At 44.8% G+C, this 7,326-nt stretch overlaps 3 non-coding genes across 3 annotated transcripts; all 3 read left to right on the top strand.

The window, feature by feature from the left end:
* The first annotated feature begins 2,476 nt into the window (after positions 1-2,476).
* On the top strand, positions 2,477-2,640 carry LOC135049227 (U1 spliceosomal RNA). Its single transcript, XR_010240993.1, has one exon. It is a non-coding gene; the product is annotated as a U1 spliceosomal RNA (small nuclear RNA).
* Positions 2,641-2,792: 152 nt separating this feature from the next.
* On the top strand, positions 2,793-2,955 carry LOC135049514 (U1 spliceosomal RNA). Its single transcript, XR_010241261.1, has one exon. It is a non-coding gene; the product is annotated as a U1 spliceosomal RNA (small nuclear RNA).
* Positions 2,956-3,610: 655 nt separating this feature from the next.
* On the top strand, positions 3,611-3,773 carry LOC135049293 (U1 spliceosomal RNA). Its single transcript, XR_010241055.1, has one exon. It is a non-coding gene; the product is annotated as a U1 spliceosomal RNA (small nuclear RNA).
* The last annotated feature ends 3,553 nt before the right edge of the window (positions 3,774-7,326 follow it).

The raw sequence follows: 7,326 nt of genomic DNA, 5'->3' as shown, positions 1-7,326 counted from the left end.
ACGCCACTGCATCCTTGCTGCTTTCTCATGTGGAAGTCTGTTTAATGTGAAAACAAGGTGATATCTAATTAGCACACAGGTAAGGAATTAAGAAAATCTTTATTTAAGGCTGAAGATGTTTCTCACAAAATCGTTGCCCCAATGCATCATTGAAATTCAAGCTGGAAAGATGATTTTAATATATCACTTGTACATTTTGTATTGCTCTTCTGGTGACAATGTAGTTTGCTTTTGTCAATTACCATTTTAATAATCGGGTAAAGAAAATTAATTGGATTTTTGAAAGAAAACAATACTGTCAATATACTATTAAAACAAATTAAAATGGTAAAAGTTATTGTACTTTAAGTAAAAATAAAAGAGCAAAAATATCAATCCCAGTTTTGGATTACTTTAATTAACAAAAAAAAAATGCATATAGCAGAGGATAGTTTCAATCTGCCTACCTCTGGGTTATGGACCCAGCATGCTTCCATTACAGTACTCTGCTGCACATGTAAGTGCAAGAGATCCTGAAGCACTCACTCATCATGGGAAAGTACCAATGTGTTTCTTCATTGGTTGATGGAAGAAACATCATACAAAAACTCTCCACATTATTGACTTTTTAAAATGTTTCTAGGAATCGTTCTAGATGAATGCTTATTAGCCTTTGTCAGTATGTACTTTTGCAAAGTGTCGTGGTGGCGCAATCAGTTAGTGTGTACGGCTATTAACCAAAAGGTTGGTGGTTCAATCCCACCCAGGGACTTAATTGACCTTGTTATCAGATTTTGGTGATCTTTAAGTAGACAAGTCAAAATTTCGAAAACCCCTGTTATGGTGTAGGGTACCTGGCCTTCTCTGATGTAATCAGAGTTAGATTTGATTCAGTGATTTTATAAAAACAGCTAGGAAGCACAATTTAGCAGTGGGTTGCAGAGAAAAAGAAATATGCTGGCAAAAAAATCCAATTGACTGATTAAACAGCTCTTCATTTTCTGGCTTTATTTTTATGCTAACAAATTTGTTCTCTGAAAAGTGTCCACAAAGCCAAGTATCTGATTAACATCTTTGTAGGGATGGTTTTTCACCTATTACTAAATTAAACTTGCTTCATTGGAAAGGCAGCAAGATGCATCCTCATTTCAATATCTACTGAAATAATACAGGTTGACACCAGGAAACATTAACGCCACTGCATCCTTGCTGCTTTCTCATGTGGAAGTCTGTTTAATGTGAAAACAAGGTGATATCTAATTAGCACACAGGTAAGGAATTAAGAAAATCTTTATTTAAGGGTGAAGATGTTTCTCACAAAATCGTTGCCCCAATGCATCATTGAAATTCAAGCTGGAAAGATGATTTTAATATATCACTTGTACATTTTGTATTGCCCTTCTGGTGACAATGTAGTTTGTTTTTGTCAATTACCATTTTAATAATAGGGTAAAGAAAATTAAGTGGATTTTTGAAAGAAAACAATACTGTCAATATACTATTAAAACAAATTAAAATGGTAAAAGTTATTGTACTTTAAGTAAAAATAAAAGCTAAAATATCAATCCCAGTTTTGGATTACTTTAATGAACAACAAAAAAATGCATATAGCAAAGGATAGTTTCAATCTGCCTACCTCTGGGTTATGGACCCAGCATGCTTCCATTGCAGTACTCTGCTGCACATGTAAGTGCAAGAGATCCTGAAGCACTCACTCATCATGCGAAAGTACCAATGTGTTTCTTCATTGGTTGCTGGAAGAAACATCTTACAAACACTCTCCAGATTATTGACTTTTTAAAGTTTTTCTAGGAAACGTTCTAGATGAATGCTTATTAGTCTTTGTCAGTATATACTTTTTGCAAAGTGTCTCTGTGGCGCAATCGGTTAGTGTGTTCAGCTAACCCTTGTGCACTATCCTGACTTCTCCTGTCTGCTTACTTTGTGCCTTCCAATGCACAATGCAAACTACAGGTAGTGCTGCAGGGCCCACACCCTTTTACTTGCCTTACGGAGCAGCTCTGGAGCTGTTTCAGTGCCAAGCTGCTGTAAGAAATAAGCTTGAATGCTTCAGAGGCTGGGGCATTGTCAACATGAGCCCCACACCAAAGGAGGGTGGAGGTGTTTAATGCGAACTAGGGGTCATCCAAGCGCCGCAAAAGGCCGCCATACCCTGCACGCCCCTTTTCTCTTTTCATATGCAGATGAGGATTGAAGCCAACTTTGACCCACTGCTTGGATGACATCACCATATGCAAATCCATCTGCTGCAGGCCTTCCCCCCGGAATGCTTGCACTAGTTGTTGCATTTGGTTTGTTGTTTGGGGGTGCTTCAGTATTAGGCAGCCTTCTGCCCTCCCATGTTCATCTGAAAATATGTGTTCTCCCTGCAGTTGTTGTCCCCAGATGAGAGTTCCCTTGTGCTGCCTCAGTTGAATCTCCTTTACTTGACAGAGATGTGCCTGAGCAGCGGCCCTCCCCAGCCCTATCCCAAATCATACTTATTTTGCATAGGAGATACCATGGTCATGAAGATTGTTCTCCCAGGGTGAGGTTCATTCATTGCATTTTGGGTATGCTGACCCCTGTGATTTCCCCAAATGTGGGTAACTCGACTGCATTATTTGTGGTAGTGGGGGACTGTGTTTGTGTTTTCCTCTGGTCAGCTCTGGTAAAAGTCAGATTTCTTTGTTTCAGATCTTCCTCTAGCCTTGTTCTTCTTTCGAGAGTTCCCTTGTGCTTCCTCAGTTGGATCTCCTTCAGTTGACAGGGCGGTGCCCGAGCAGCGACCCTCCCCAGCTCAAGCCCAACTCCTACTTACCTGCCAGGTGAGATACTATGATCATGAAGGTGCTTCTTCCAGGGCAAGGCTTACCCATTGCACTCTGGGTGTGCTGCCCCTGCGATTTCCCCAAATGTGGGAAACTTGACTGCATAATTTGTGTTTCCCCTGGTCGGCTCTCGTATAATTCAGATCTCTTTGTCTCAGGTCTCTCTCCAGCCTAGTTTGCTGTCTGTTTCCACTTCTTTTTTCTTGAGCCCCTCCCTTTTATACCCTTGTGCACTATCCTGACTTCTCCTCCTGTCTGCTTACTTTGTGCCTTCCAATGCACAATGCAAACTACACACCCTTTTACTTGCCTTACAGAGCAGCTCTGGAGCTGTTACAGTGCCAAGCTGCTGTAAGAAATCAGCTTGAATGCTTCAGGGGCTGGGGCATTGTCAACATGAGCCCCACACCGAAGGAGGGTGGGGGTGTTTAATGCGAACTAAGGGTCATCCAAGCGCCGCAAAAGGCCGCCATGCCCTGCATGCCCCTTTTCTCTTTTCATATGCAGATGAGGGTTCCAGCCAACTTTGGCCCACTGCTTGGATGACATCACCGTATGCAAATCCGTCTTCTGCAGAACTTCCCCCAGGAATGCTTGTACTAGTTGTTGCATTTGGTTTGTTGTTTGGGGGTGCTTCAGTATTAGGCAGCCTTCTGCCCTCCCATGTTCATCTGAAAATATGTGTTCTCCCTGCAGTTGTTGTCCCCAGATGAGAGTTCCCTTGTGCTGCCTCAGTTGAATCTCCTATACTTGACAGAGATGTGCCTGAGCAGCGGCCCTCCCCAGCCCTATCCCAAATCATACTTATTTTGCATAGGCGATACCATGGTCATGAAGATTGTTCTCCCAGGGTGAGGTTCATTCATTGCATTCTGGGTATGCTGACCCCTGTGATTTCCAAAATGTGGGAAACTCGACTGCATTATTTGTGGTAGTGGGGGACTGTGTTTGTGCTTTCCTCTGGTCAGCTCTGGTAAAAGTCAGATTTCTTTGTCTCAGATCTTCCTCTAGCCTTGTTCTTCTTTCGAGAGTTCCCTTGTGCTGCCTCAGTTGGATCTCCTTCACTTCACAGGGGGTGCCCGAGCAGCAATCCTCCACAGCTCTGGCCCAACTCCTACTTACCTGCCAGGTGAGATACTATGATCTTCACTGTTAGGGCAATCAGGATGTGGAATTCCCTGCCAGGGAAGGTGGTAATGGCGGACTCTGTAATTGGATTTAAAAAAGGAATGGATACATTTCTGAATGAAAAAGCTATCCAAGTTTATAATACTTAAAATATCAACATGGTTAATCCGGGGGTAACATGAGTTGTAGTAGCTAACTAGTCATAATACATTATTAAGCAAGTATGTAGAATCATCACAACTTAAAACAGGTTGAACACGATGGGCAATTTGCCTCTATTCAACCTCAAAAACTATGTTACTATATGTTACTATATTACTATGTTACTGTAGTATACAGAACACCACAATGCAATGAGCAGTGATAGTGAGCACTGATGAGGATACTAGAACTGACACTGAGCAGCAAGATGCAGCACTGGACTATTAGTAATGTACTGTAGTATGCTGAGCACAACAATGCAGCACAAGACAATGAGCAGTGATACTGAGCACTGATGAGGATACTACTGAGAACTGACACTGAGCAGGAGAGACACACTACTAGTATTACTGAGCAGCAATAAGTATCCACTGATACTGAGCACTGATATTGAGATTTCCACTGAGAGAACATAGCCACGTCCTCTCCGCTCTCTCTTCAATGCACGAGTAAAAATGGCGGCAACGCGCAGCTCTTTATATGGAATCCGAATCTCGCGAGAATCCGACAGCGGGATGATGACATTTTCCCTTGTTCATAGAATTTGGGAGTCATTTTGATCCCAAAGTATTATTAACCTCAATAACCATAATTTCCACTCATTTTCAGTCTATTCTTAACACCTTACACCTCACAATATTATTTTTAGTCCTAAAATTTGCACCGAGGTCGCTGGATGACTAAGCTCAGCGACCCAAGTGGCCGACACAAACACCTGGCCCATCTAGGAGTGGCACTGCAGTGTCACGCAGGATAGCCCTTCCAAAAAACACTCCCCAAACAGCACATGACGCAAAGAAAAAAAGAGGCGCAATGAGGTAGCTGTGTGACTAAGCTCAGCGACCCAAGTGGCCGACACAAACACCTGGCCCATCTAGGAGTGGCACTGCAGTGTCACGCAGGATGGCCCTTCCAAAAAACACTCCCCAAACAGCACATGACGCAAAGAAAAAAAGAGGCGCAATGAGGTAGCTGTGTGACTAAGCTCAGCGACCCAAGTGGCCGACACAAACACCTGGCCCATCTAGGAGTGGCACTGCAGTGTCACGCAGGATGGCCCTTCCAAAAACACTCCCCAAACAGCACATGACGCAAAGAAAAAAAGAGGCGCAATGAGGTAGCTGTGTGACTAAGCTCAGCGACCCAAGTGGCCGACACAAACACCTGGCCCATCTAGGAGTGGCACTGCAGTGTCACGCAGGATGGCCCTTCCAAAAAACACTCCCCAAACAGCACATGACGCAAAGAAAAAAAGAGGCGCAATGAGGTAGCTGTGTGACTAAGCTCAGCGACCCAAGTGGCCGACACAAACACCTGGCCCATCTAGGAGTGTCACTGCAGTGTCACGCAGGATGGCCCTTCCAAAAAACACTCCCCAAACAGCACATGACGCAAAGAAAAAAAGAGGCGCAATGAGGTAGCTGTGTGACTAAGCTCAGCGACCCAAGTGGCCGACACAAACACCTGGCCCATCTAGGAGTGGCACTGCAGTGTCACGCAGGATGGCCCTTCCAAAAAACACTCCCCAAACAGCACATGACGCAAAGAAAAATGAAAGAAAAAAGAGGTGCAAGATGGAATTGTCCTTGGGCCCTCCCACCCACCCTTATGTTGTATAAACAGGACATGCACACTTTAACCAACCCATCATTTCAGTGACAGGGTCTGCCACACGACTGTGACTGAAATGACGGGTTGGTTTGGACCCCCACCAAAAAAGAAGCAATTAATCTCTCCTTGCACAAACTGGCTCTACAGAGGCAAGATGTCCACCTCATCATCATCCTCCGATTCATCACCGTGTACATCCCCCTCCTCACAGATTATCAATTCGTCCCCACTGGAATCTACCATCTCAGCTCCCTGTGTACTTTGTGGAGGCAATTGCTGCTGGTCAATGTCTCCACGGAGCAATTGATTATAATTCATTTTAATGAACATCATCTTCTCCACATTTTCTGGAAGTAACCTCGTACGCCGATTGCTGACAAGGTGAGCGGCGGCACTAAACACTCTTTCGGAGTACTACTTGTGGGAGGGCAACTTAGGTAGAATAAAGCCAGTTTGTCCAAGGGCCTCCAAATTGCCTCTTTTTCCTGCCAGTATACGTACGGACTGTCTGACGTGCCTACTTGGATGCGGTCACTCATATAATCCTCCACCATTCTTTCAATGGTGAGAGAATCATATGCAGTGACAGTAGACGTCATGTCCGTAATCGTTGGCAGGTCCTTCAGTCCGGACCAGATGTCAGCATCAGCAGTCGCTCCAGACTGCCCTGCATCACCGCCAGCGGGTGGGCTCGGAATTCTGAGCCTTTTCCTCGCACCCCCAATTGCGGGAGAATGTGAAGGAGGAGCTGTTGACCGATCAAGTTCCACTTGACTTGATAATTTTCTCACCAGCAGGTCTTTGAACCCCTGCAGACTTGTGTCTGCCGGAAAGAGAGATACAACGTAGGTTTTAAATCTAGGATCGAGCACGGTGGCCAAAATGTAGTGCTCTGATTTCAACAGATTGACCACCCGTGAATCCTGGTTAAGCGAATGAAGGGCTCCATCCACAAGTCCCACATGCCTAGCGGAATCGCTCTGTCTTAGCTCCTCCTTCAATGTCTCCAGCTTCTTCTGCAAAAGCCTGATGACGGGAATGACCTGACTCAGGCTGGCAGTGTCTGAACTGACTTCACGTGTGGCAAGTTCAAAAGGTTGCAGAACCTTGCACAACGTTGAAATCATTCTCCACTGCGCTTGAGACAGGTGCATTCCACCTCCTATATCGTGGTCAGATGTATAGGCTTGAATGGCCTTTTGCTGCTCCTCCATCCTCTGAAGCATATAGAGGGTTGAATTCCACCTCGTTACCACTTCTTGCTTCAGATGATGGCAGGGCAGGTTCAGGCGTTTTTGGTGTTGCTCCAGTCTTCTGTACGTGGTGCCTGTACGCCGAAAGTGTCCCGCAATTCTTCTGGCCACCGACAGCATCTCTTGCACACCCCTGTCGTTTTTTAAATAATTCTGCACCACCAAATTCAAGGTATGTGCAAAACATGGGACGTGCCGGAATTTGCCCAGATATAATGCACGCACAATATTGCTGGCGTTGTCCGATGCCACAAATCCACAGGAGAGTCCAATTGGGGTAAGCCATTCTGCGATGATCTTCCTCAGTTGCCGTAAGAGGTTTT

This window comes from Pseudophryne corroboree, unplaced genomic scaffold (assembly GCF_028390025.1).
Source record: "Pseudophryne corroboree isolate aPseCor3 unplaced genomic scaffold, aPseCor3.hap2 scaffold_99, whole genome shotgun sequence".
Classification (NCBI taxonomy): domain Eukaryota; kingdom Metazoa; phylum Chordata; class Amphibia; order Anura; family Myobatrachidae; genus Pseudophryne; species Pseudophryne corroboree.
Note: the sequence above shows the minus strand (reverse complement) of the source record. Positions and strands in the feature narration are given on the sequence as shown.